Source organism: Thalassophryne amazonica, chromosome 1 (genome assembly GCF_902500255.1).
Source record: "Thalassophryne amazonica chromosome 1, fThaAma1.1, whole genome shotgun sequence".
NCBI lineage: Eukaryota > Metazoa > Chordata > Actinopteri > Batrachoidiformes > Batrachoididae > Thalassophryne > Thalassophryne amazonica.
The window spans coordinates 112,638,134-112,651,254 of NC_047103.1; the positions used below are offsets into that span (position 1 = coordinate 112,638,134).

Here is a 13,121-nt window from a genome sequence, read left to right on the forward strand (position 1 = left end):
CAACCGTAGTGGGGCTCATACAGAATGAGGCAAAATGCACTACAGGGAGGAGGTGAGACTCTTCACTGATTGGTACAACAACAATCATCTGATTATGATTGTGCAGTAAACCAAGGAGCTAGTGATGGACTGTGCTTTTTTGTGTTTATCTTGAGCTCTGCTCGCCACCTCTGGTCTCTTACTCAAGAGAAGAGCTCATAAACACTGGTTTGTTGTCTGTTGAAACTTTTTTGCCTGTCTCACTGAAACAGGGAGTTTCACAGATGTTTTGGTCGGAGGAGATGCAGCTCTGCTTGGAGCTTACAGAAGACGTTGGAGGGGGAAGCGAGTGGGGTGCTTATGAGGCTTAGACAACGGGGGCTACACATGGTGCTGCCGTCTATCCACCTCACCAACGATTGCTCTCTGTCAAACAAACAGATGAATTATTGCATCTCCTCGCCAGAAAAAACTCAGACTTCGGGAGATCCGATGCACTGTGTTTCACTGAAACCTGGCTAAGTAAACATATCCCCAACAGCGCTTTGCACCTTGCCTGTTTCCAGCTGCTGCATGCGGACCATGTAACGGACCTCTCTGGGAAAACAAGAGGAGGTGGAACATGTTTTTATGTAAACAAAGGTTGGTACATAGATGTCACAGTGTTGAAGAGGATGTGCTGCCCACAGTTGGAAACTTTTTCAAAAACTGTCACCTATTCTATTCACCACTGGAGTTCTCCTCATTCTCCTCATGCTGGTCAGCCTGTATATTCCACCACAGGTGTGTGTAATGGAGGCGTAGCAGCACCTCACTGATCATTAGGGATGGGTATCGAGAACCGGTTCCATTCGGGTATCGTTAAGAAATGATTCGATCCACCAACATCAATAAGCTTTGTGCTTAACGATTCTGTTATCGGTCCTTCAGAGTGCCCGTTGTTTTGGGGGTGTTTGTCAGGAAAATGATCATTTCTCTACATTGATTAGAGACCCTGCAGCGGGTCCGTGATCAACTTTTCTGCAGCGCGGCTTTGCTCTGAACCTTGAACCAATCGAAGCAGTGGTTCGCAGATTGAAGCAATGCTTCGATCTGTTGCTTCTTTTATACTTTCTTTCCGTCGCTTAATTTTCCCCCGCTAAAACCCTAAAGAGCATACATCTGAGAGTATTATTTACCTTTTCTTTGTTAAACCAACCTGTTATGGTCTTCTGAAACAGTTGATAGATGTATTTTATAACTTAAAAACGGGAGCAATGCTAACGCGTTAGCATGTCTATGGCATTTTCAATGTTAAAAGTTAGCATTACGCAGCTCCAGCTGTCATCACGTTTGGGCGCATTTGTTTTCAAACTGTAATATTTCTTAAATTTATTTTTGTTTATATATTAATAATCTAATGATTATTATATACAATTTTAGAGAAAGAGACAAAAAGAACCCGAATAGAAACACAACAGAAAACATATAATAGCAACTAACAATGAACATAAATAAATAAATACATACATACATACATACATAAATAAATGTTTCCTGTGAACACCGAGTGACTCTTACACCTCCATTTCATCCCTGTCTTATTTAAGTTTAATGACAGTTTGTTTCGGTCAAACCATATTTTCAATGTGTTAATTTTTTTCAGTGATTTCCTCCAGAACTATCTGCCAAACTAGAAAACTTCTGCATTCTATGTATAAGAGCAGAATACTACTGGACTGAATTTGAATAAGGAAAGTTGTATTTTTTTCCTCACTGCAGTTTATCATCTGGAACAGTCCCAGATTACATTTCAGAGCTTCTAGAATTCAAACAATTTCGTGCAGGTGGTGTTGGGGGGTAATTTTGGGTTTCAGCTTTTTTTTTTTTTTTTTCACCACTTTCATCCCTGAATATGTCAATCGTGAGTCATGTTTGTGCGGATTAAAGTTACTAACTGGGACTCCTGTCTTGTTGCAAGAAAGAAACGAGAATCGTCCTCCGTTCTGTTCACACAGCTCCAAACGCTGCGCGGCTCTCTGATGAGTCAAGTTAGAAAGATAGAATCCAGTCTGAATTAATAACTTCAAAGCGAAACACCGTTTTGTTTATTGTTATTTATGTCCGGAGATCAAGGGTACAGTGACCAATTTCATATTTATTTACTTTAAGACTCAATGAAATACATAGAAAACCTGTAAAGCCTACTTTTAGTACAAAATTCACAAGAGGTATCGATAAGAGAATCGATAGGGAATCGGATCGATAAGCAGAATCAATAATGGCATCGATATCGATAAAATCTTATCAATACCCATCCCTACTGATCATATCACGTGTGGAGAGAAAGTGTCCAGACTCCCCTGTTCATCATTTTAGTGGATTTTAACAGAGCAAATCTGAGCCATGAACTTCACAAATACAAACAGGACATCCTGTGTCCCAGCAGGGAGGCAAACATTCTTGAGGCGCCCTTCACACATAGTGCGAAGTTTGGACGGCGTTTGGGGCAAAATGGTGAAAAAGCGCGAAACAGTCCAAAATTCGTGCACCACGAAACATCGTGCCGACGGGCATGCTTGCACAAATCTGGTACGAGGATTCGCGCACGCGCCGGTGTCTTTTGGGCAGGAACACACAGTGCCAGGTGCGGCACAGTGTGCTGCTTATGTGGAATGTATAAAAAAAATAATAATAAAACCAGCCAGTACCTGTGGGATAACATCATGCTGCTTATGTGGAAAGAAGAAGAAGAAGAAGAAAAAAAAAAAGAATACGACCTACTGGATGAGAACCTGTGCCATCCAAAAGTTTTGATTGCCAGTCAGAAACTTTACCACTGAGCTACAGAGCTGTTCTTTGAAAGCTGTGGGAATCTGCCTCATATCAGGAAGGACATGGAAGTATTACAAAAAAATTAAAATCACACACATCATATAAAAACAATGGACTTCCTGCTCCCCTAAATGGTAAATGGACTGCATTTATATAACGCTTTTTCATCTGTATCAGACGCTCAAAGCGCTTTACACATCAATGCCTCACACTCACCCCAATGTCAGGCTGCTGCCATGCAAGGCGCCCACTGCACACTGGGAGCAACTAGGTGATTAAGGACCTTGCCCTAGGGGCCTTAGTGATTTTCTGGTCAGGCTGGGATTTGAACCAAGGATCCTCTGGTCTCAAGCTTTAACCACTAGACCATCACTGCCCCAAGACTCCTCTTTGCTCCTCCCCTCTGTAACAACACCCGCACTAAAGATCTGTGAAGAGGAAGTATGCCAGCATTTTCACAAACAAAAATTCAAAAAGGCTTTAGGACCCAATGGTGTCTCCCCCTCATGTCTGAGAGCATGTGCTAATCAGTTGGCTCCTATCGTCACCTGGATCTTCAACAGATCTCTGGAGCTGTGAGAGGTCCACTCCTGTGTCAAATGTTCCATGATTATCTCAGTCCCAAAGAGACCTTCCATAACAGGATTAAATGACTACAGGTACGTCGCCCTAACATCTACAGTCATGAACTCTTGTGAAAGGCTAGTGTTGAGCCACCTGAAGGACAGCGCAGGACCCCCACTGGACCCCCTGCAGTTGGAGGCAAACAGGTCATTTGAGGATGCAGTCAACAGGGTGTGCATTCCATCCTGCAGCACCTGGATTCTGCAGAGATGTACGTGAGGATCCTGTGCACGTCAGCTCAGCGTTCAACACCATCATTCCAGACATTCTCCACAAAAAAAAAAAAAAAAAAATCTCCAACATCTCTGTGTCAGCTCCCACCTGTCAGTGGATCTGGAAGGACAGGACACAGCATGTGAGCCTGGGGAGCATCACATCCAAATCAAATCAATTTTATTTATATAGCACCAAATCACAACAAACAGCTGCCCCAAGGCGCTTTATATTGTAAGGCAAAGCCATACAATAATTACGGAAAAACCCCAACGGTCAAAACGACCCCCTGTGAGCAAGCACTTGGCGACAGTGGGAAGGAAAAACTCCCTTTTAACAGGAAGAAACCTCCAGGAAAACCAGGCTCAGGGAGGGGCAGTCTTCTGCTGGGACTGGTTGGGGCTGAGGGAGAGAACCAGGAAAAAGACATGCTGTGGAGGGGAGCAGAGATCAATCACTAATGATTAAATGCAGAGTGGTGCATACAGAGCAAAAAGAGAAAGAAACACTCAGTGCATCATGGGAACCCCCCAGCAGTCTAAGTCTATAGCAGCATAACTAAGGGATGGTTCAGGGTCACCTGATCCAGCCCTAACTATAAGCTTTAGCAAAAAGGAAAGTTTTAAGCCTAATCTTAAAAGTAGAGAGGGTGTCTGTCTCCCTGATCTGAATTGGGAGCTGGTTCCACAAGAGAGGAGCCTGAAAGCTGAAGGCTCTGCCTCCCATTCTACTCTTACAAACCCTAGGAACTACAAGTAAGCCTGCAGTCAGAGCGAAGCGCTCTATTGGGGTGATATGGTACTATGAGGTCCCTAAGATAAGATGGGACCTGATTATTCAAAACCTTATAAGTAAGAAGAAGAATTTTAAATTCTATTCTAGAATTAACAGGAAGCCAATGAAGAGAGGCCAATATGGGTGAGATATGCTCTCTCCTTCTAGTCCCTGTCAGTACTCTAGCTGCAGCATTTTGAATTAACTGAAGGCTTTTTCAGGGAACTTTTAGAACAACCTGATAATAATGAATTACAATAGTCCAGCCTAGAGGAAATAAATGCATGAATAAGTTTTTCAGCATCGCTCTGAGACAAGACCTTTCTAATTTTAGAGATATTGCGCAAATGCAAAAAAGCAGTCCTACATATTTGTTTAATATGCGCATTGAATGACATATCCTGATCAAAAATAACTCCAAGGTTTCTCACAGTATTACTAGAGGTCAGGGTAATGCCATCCAGAGTAAGGATCTGGTTAGACACCATGTTTCTAAAATTTGTGGGGCCAAGTACAATAACTTCAGTGTTATCTAAGTTTAAAAGCAGGAAATTAGAGGTCATCCATGTCTTTATGTCTGTAAGACAATCCTGCAGTTTAGCTAATTGGTGTGTGTCCTCTGGCTTAAAGAGCTTATAGATAAAGCTGGGTATCATCTGCGTAACAATGAAAATTTAAGCAATGCTGTCTAATTACACTGCCTAAGGGAAGCATGTATAAAGTGAATAAAATTGGTTCTAGCACAGAACCTTGTGGAACTCCATAATTAAATTAAATTAAATTTCCATACCATAAGTCAGAACAAGATCTAAGGTATGATTAAAGTGGTGGGTGGACTCATTTACATTTTGAGCAAAGCCAATCGAGTCTAATAATAGATTAAATGCAGTGTTGAGGCTGTCATTCTCAGCATCTGTGTGGATGTTAAAATCGCCCACTATAATTATCTTATCTGAGCTAAGCACTAAGTCAGACAAAAGGTCCGAAAATTCACAGAGAAACTCACAGTAACGACCAGGTGGAAAATATATAACAAATAAAACTGGTTTTTGGGACTTCCAATTTGGATGGACAAGACTAAGAGTCAAGCTTTCAAATGAATTAAAGCTCTGTCTGGGTTTTCGATTGATTAATTAATAAGCTGGAACGGAAGATTGCTGCTAATCCTCCACCTCGGCCCGTGCTACGAGCGTTCTGGCAGTTAGTGTGACTCGGGGGTGTTGACTCATTTAAACTAACATATTCATCCTGCTGTAACCAGGTTTCTGTAAGGCAGAATAAATCAATATGTTGATCAATTATTATATCATTTACTAACAGGGACTTAGAAGAGAGAGACCTAATGTTTAATAGACCACGTTTAACTGTTTTAGTCTGTGGTGCAGTTGAAGGTGCTATATTATTTTTTCTTTTTGAATTTTTATGCTTAAATAGATTTTTGCTGGTTATTGTTGGTCTGGGAGCAGGCACCGTCTCTACGGGGATGGGGTAATGAGGGGATGGCAGGGGAGAGAAGCTGCAGAGAGGTGTGTAAGACTACAACTCTGCTTCCTGGTCCCAACCCTGGATAGTCATGGTTTGGAGGATTTAAGAAAATTGGCCAGATTTCTAGAAATGAGAGCTGCTCCATCCAAAGTGGGATGGATGCCGTTTCTCCTAACAAGACCAGGTTTTCCCCAGAAGCTTTGCCAATTATCTATGAAGCCCACCTCATTTTTTGGACACCACTCAGACAGCCAGCAATTCAAGGAGAACATGCGGCTAAACATGTCACTCCCGGTCCGATTGGGGAGGGGCCCAGAGAAAACTACAGAGTCTGACATTGTTTTTGCAAAGTTACACACCGATTCAATATTAATTTTAGTGACCTCCGATTGGCGTAACCGGGTGTCATTACTGCCGACGTGAATTACAATCTTACCAAATCCAGCACATGAACAATCAGCACTGGAGCCCCTCAAGGGTGTGTGCTCTTCCCACTGTTCTTCTCCCACTATACAAACAACTGCTCCCCAGGGAACCCCTTTGCAGAACTCCTGAAGTTTGCAAACAACACCACCATCACTGGACTCATCCAGACAGGAGGTGGAACAGCTGGCCCTCTGGCGTGGTCAGAACCACCTGGAGCTGAACCCACTCAAGATTGTGGAGATAATAGTACACTTCAGGAGGAACCCACCATCAGCCCCCCATCCTCAACAACAGCGTGCCTACTGTGGACACTTTCTGGTTCCTGGGATCCACCATCTCCCAGGATCTGAAGTGGACCTGTAGTACTACATTATGTAATAATGGTATAATATGTAACAATATAATAAATTTTCACCTCATTATGTAATAACACTGCATTTTTAAATAATCTGCCTCATTTTGTATTAAAACGTCTGAACGCATTTTGGTAATAAAATTTGATGAATTTTGTAATAATTTACTACATTTTACAACAGTTATTACAAAATGCGGGTGTCCACAGTATTGCTGGTAACATCTCTGCAGACCCCTCACACCCTGTTTAACACCGTTCAAACTCCTCTCCTCTGGTCGACATTACAGAGCTCTGTATGTCAAAACAACGGGACATAGGAACAGCTTTTTTCCCCCCCACAGGCCTTCACACTGCCAAAACACACAGTAATTCATCTGTTTGTCTGTTTCACACATTTCTTTCCTCTTATTACACATTTCATTTGCACATTTTAACTGTGAATTATTCAGTGTTTAGTGTATATTTATACATGCCCGTACAGAGAGAGTGCAGCTCAAACCAAATTCAGATTTCTTGTATTCTTGTGGATACTTGGCAAATAAAGGCTATTTTTATTCTGAATCTGACCCCCCATCCCACACCCATTTATGCCCCTTTCACACTGACGTATTCGTAGAGCTGCGTATTGCGGCGCTGTGTTTCCTTTAAGTACACCCGAAATGCGCGTGTACTCTGCCTTTTTCTGTGTTCGTAAATCTGCTTTCAGCTGCATGTGTTCGCTTTTTAATGTGTGCACACAGTCGCGTGCAGCTCTTGCCACTATTTAAAACCAGTTCACTCCTGCCAGCTGTGCAGAACACATCACTGCACTTGTAAAACAGTGGACTGTATCATGAGGGATTTACAGTTGAATTACTGCCACGTATGTAGCCATATAGCTGCTATTTTCTGCCTCTGTGGAAGTGCGCTCTGTTCTCTACTACACAGTGTGGTGTGGCTCAGAAACAGTTATTTAACATTATTATTATATTTTTCTTTTAAATTTTTTGTCTTGGTGGATCATTTTCATTGTGTAGAGATGCTGCTGAGTCTGGCTGTGGTAAAGGCTGCCGTGAATGAAGCACTGTGACGCTTTAAACTTTTAAAGTCCTGGTTGCTCCAATCAGGTCCGCTGATTTGGTCAGACCTGATCGATCAGATCGCCTGATGAGCGCATCGACATGCAGTGACGAGGCTTTTATTTTAAAGAGTCACAGCACTTATTCAGGTTTGATCAGACACAGAGAGTGAGAGAGAGAGACAACGTGAGACCGACCGACGGACGGATTTATGAGTTGAGGTTCGATTCCCTGTTCTGAGAGCACACACATCCATCAGTTATATAAGCTGTTCTGAGCACAAAGAGGCAGCGTAATCTTGTTCTCCAGCTGAATCATTCTAGATGCACGCACTCAGTTTTTGGATGTGTACAGGAGTGCCATGTTGCACAGACTTGCATGCAGTAACGCTGTGCTGCGCAGACCTGCTTAAAACTGCATATTTTATGTGTCCAGTGCTCTACGCCAAAGAAAATTAAACATGTTTAATTTCTTCCATCCTACGCGCATAGCCCTCAACATACTGCTGCGTAGGGAGAAAAAAAAACTCGACGTAGAGCTGCTAAAAGTGGGCGTCGAGTTGCTCAACTCGGCGTAGACAATACGCCACAATACACAGCTCTACGAATACACCAGTGTGAAAGGGGCTTTACATCAAGGACTCTGCTGTGGAGATCGTGCAACAATCAAAATTCCTGCAGGTTCATGGTTCTGACAGCTGACAGGTTCAACTCTTTCTACAAACAGTAGAGAGTGCATTAAGCAGTAGTATCTCTCTGTGGCATGAAAGCAGCAGCCTTGCAGACAGGAAGGCACTGGGGAAGGTTATGTGGGCAGCAGAGAAGATTATTAGGGTCAGGCTACCAACCATTGGTGAACTGGCAGAACAGCGCTGCTTATCAAGAGCAAGAAGGATAATCAGGGACACTTCATATTCCTTTAACAATCTGTTTTCCCTCCTGCCCTCAGGAAGACAGTACTGTAGCCTGAGTTGCAAAACATGCAGATTCAGGGACAGCTTTCACCCAATTGTCAAAAGACAGTTAAATACAAATTGAGAGAAAGAACAGTGCAACAGGGCAGCGCAATTTCTTTTGAAGCGTGATATCGCAGGATTTGACCACTTATGGGGACAGCCGCTCCCATTGCACAATATATACACAGCATAACTGCACACGGGCAAATGGTGTACTTTTCTGTTTTTGTCCGCAATCACCGAAGCAGTCGTGAAAAGTCCAGTTTTTTTCAGTTCCCAGTGGAGAAGGGAAGACGCGACAAATGTGAGCGCTCGTGTCAGTAAGTGTTACCCTACACAGCTAACCAGAGTAGCTACATTCTCTCACCTGCACAATCGCCTCAACACGTTTGAGCTCTGGGTCATAAACAAACCGCAAAACATGTCCACTTTCCACCGCATTGCCACTTTTTCTTTGCATTTTCACTTTGTTTGTGTGTAATTTGCACAAAACTCAGAGAAGGTGCCATTTTTCTGTCCCCTTAAGTAGAGAAATTACGTCATATGAGTCATATTTTCCTCCTTTAGCACCCACCCTCAAACGAGACTGCACTGTCCAATATCGAATATAGGATACAGAATACACTGTAGCAACTTTAATCCTTGTAGCATCTTCATATGTGCAATATCCCATGTCTTATTTGCATGTTGTGTATACACTAGGCATGTGGAGATTAATCGATAGGAATCGGTATCTAGATACAAATGTTGCATAGATTTTTTTTCAGAGGCACATTGAATGCACCGCGGACGGTTTGGGACACTGGAGCCACCATTGTTTTTGAGGGTGTTTATCGAGAAAATGATTATTTCTCTATGTTGATTGCAGACTGCAGCGGGTCTACTTGCAGCTTGAGGCAACGAAGCAACGGTTTGAAATGCTGTTCGCTGGTTCTCTACTTCGCTGGCTTTCAGAAGCGGCAAGTCCACTGGTGTGAGCACCAACCGATGCGTAAACTAAAGTTGTCCATCTGGTAAAGGAAATAATAATAACCATAATAAAATCCTCTGTTTTGTGGGAGTAAGTGCACAACTCCAAAGAGCCGTGCAGATTTCGGTTGGAATTAATAACTTCATAGCGAATCATTGTTTTAAATCAAATGATACTTCTTTCCAAACATTATAATACAAACAAACTACAACTGAGCCAAACTGGGTTCCCCCCCCCAAAAAAATGAGACATCCTGTTTTTTTGTTTTTTTTTATGAATTACATCCTGACGTGCAGCGCAGAGCTCAGCTCAGAGTCTATGGAGTTACATTTGTGCCATTAATATCTGAAAGGAAATGCTTTTGACAAAAGCTACAGTTTTTATTTTTATTCATATTTACTTGCTTTAAGACTCAAAGTGTTGACATAGAAAACCTGTAAAGCCTAATTTTTGGTACACAGAAAATTCACAAGAGGTATTGATAAGCGGAATCGATAATGGCATCAATATTGATTAAATTCTTATCAATGCCCATCCCCAATCATATCGCACCAAATGGCATCGTATCACATTGTGAGGAACTGAATCAACATCAAATACATAAATTGCATAGAATCGGGAACAAAGGTGAATCATATCGCAAGTATTGTCATGTATCGCTATATGCATCGTATCTCTGGTAGTGTATCAAGGTGTGTATTGAATCATTGTCAGTGAAGAGATTCACATGCCTAGTATACACAGATGCAGAGACAACTATCGATAGTTTAAAAAAAAAAAAAAAAAAAAAAAAAAAACATCACTATCACATATCTTGGACTGGTATTCTGCGTTTTTATCTATTTGTGCAGGGCATCGCCATTTCATTCTGATATTATCTGTGATGTTTTTTACTGAAAGACAATAAAAATGAGTCTAAGTCCAACTATTGAATGCATTCTATAGATCATGGCAGTAAATCTTTGGTGATAAAATATCTGAACTATAAATGATATGGTGTATTTAATAAATAACAATAAAGCACAAGTCCAGTTATTTCCCCTTAAAGCTGGAGTGCCAGGAAGCATATTGAAATTGAGACGATTGTTAGAATTTTGATGAGGACGAAATTAATTTTGTTCGTTAGTGTAAATATAAAGGATTCCCAAAATATTAGTCTGAACTCGATTAAAATTCATCCGTATCGAAGCAAATTCTGAATTATTGGCACGTGCCAAAAATTCGAAAGCCAGGATGCCATCGGGGTGACGTCACAGGTCACGTGGGGGGGTTTCACTGCTAAGTGCGATGCATGCTGGGATAGAAATTTAAAACTGAAGGCGGCAAGATGGAGGAGAGAGACAGTAGAAGTGGAAGAAAGTGAGGAAGACCGGCGACATACACAGAAAGTGCGAAGAAAAGACGTCATTTGGAGCGAGAGAAAAAGAGAAGATCAACGACGGTGAACATTGGGAACCAAAGAGATCGTTGGGAGCAACTGCGACAGAAGACTGGCGATCAAACTCAGGAGCATTTTGCAGGGTTACTTTTGGACAGGTGAGTTGCCTGGTGACTGGTGTCTGACAGTGTACAGTTATGGTTATTATCTGATATCTAAGTCTATAAAATAACCTGACCTCACCGGGCCAGTCAGGTTGCGCAAGCGCAGACGCACTTCCAGCCTGAATTCGTCTGCAGGTTCTGACGTTCGCTGGGGTGAAATACGCTATGGATTTCCCTCAAATTATGTATGTTCCCACGACTTAAAAATTTCCAAAAAATTTTAATGGGTTCCAAATATGATGTAGTTTATATATATTAAACTTCAGACTATATTTTATCTATTGAAGATTGCCGATATTCCAGCTTTAAAGCCATTATTTACCTTTGTGCACATCTTAAGCTGTGCTACCACTGTCAAGTTTCACTGAAATCCAGTGTTGTTGACTAATAGACTCATGGACAGATGGCTAGAAAAAAAGTCCAAAACCACCTCTTTCTTTTCTTTTCCTGAGTGAATGATTAAACAACATAAAAACAATATCCAAAAATACATGAGATTTATTCCTAATAATTGCTGGCCTTTCAAATTCAATATAGGGTCAAAATTATAATAACAGTCATGCAGATTGTTAAATCAGGGGTGCACAAAGTTCCAATATGTCTAAACTTGCCAAGGCCTCTTGATTTCAAATGAGTGCTCATGATTGACTACAGCTGGTAGATTTTCCGTGCCAACATAAATATTTATTTAACAGAACTGGCTATATTGACCAACACTGTAATATGGGAAAGTCCAAGGAGCAGAACTAAAAAACATCTTAGGAGTTAGGGATGCCTCTTGGACTTATTTCTAAGTTACTACAGATTTCAAGATCATCCCTTTTCTGTCTCACACACACACACACACACACACACACACACACACACACACACACACACACACACACACACACACACACACACACACACACACACACACACACACACACCTCTGCTCAAAGGTTTACATACCCTGACAGAATTCTAAGTTTTTTTTGGCCAGTGGCAGCTCCTGAGATTTTTTTTCTGCAGGTGCTATGAGGGAGCCACAACAGTCACTAATGACATACACAATGACCAAAAATCACACACACACACACACACACACACACACACACACACACACACACACACACACACACACACACACACACACACACACACACACACACACACACACACACACACACACACACACACACACACACACACACACACACACACACAAACCTAGGCTACTGTTCAATACAAATATCCACAGATCTACACATATAGCCTATAGCCTAAGGAGAAAAATGTCAACGGCAGGGAGAGAGAAAATTTTTCACCTACCATTGATGTCTTTATAACAGTACAATGTGCCTGGTGTTGTGGTTAAGAGCAAAAGCATCAATGATTTGGTTCCTGTCCAGAGGCCATGTTCTCTGAGGGGTAACTGCCAAGAGTGACACTGGATCACTTTGTCTGTGCCTTCTGCTGTTCCTCAGGTAGTTCTTTAGGCCACATAGACTTCACTTCTTTCCAGTTCTACTCATGAATATTTGAGCAGCAAAAACCAAACCATTTCAGCAACTTGAAACTACACTCACCGCAGTACAACATCATCATCGATGCTGAAAAACTTATCCATACCTTTGCCTAGTGGTTAAACGTTGGGCTTGAGACCAGAGGATCCTCAGTTCAAATCCCAGCCTGACCTGAAAATCATTAAGGGCCCTTGGGAAAGGTCCTTAATCCCAGAGTTTGTTCCCCTTGTGTAGTGAGTACATTGTATGGCAGCACCCTCACACTGGGGTGAAAGTGAGGCATTAGTGTGTAAAGCACTTTGAGCATCTGATGCAGATGGAAAAACGCTATATAAATGCAGTCCATTTACCATATGTCTCCTCTAGGCTTGACTATGCTAACTCCCTGCTCTTTGGGATCTCTGGAAAATCCTTCAAAGGC

At 41.9% G+C, this 13,121-nt stretch overlaps 1 protein-coding gene across 2 annotated transcripts in view; it reads right to left on the reverse strand.

The window, feature by feature from the left end:
• The window catches only part of prkx (protein kinase X-linked), a 109,332-nt gene that overhangs the window by 74,443 nt on the left and 21,768 nt on the right, over positions 1-13,121 (reverse strand). The gene's annotated exons all lie outside the window — the stretch shown is intronic.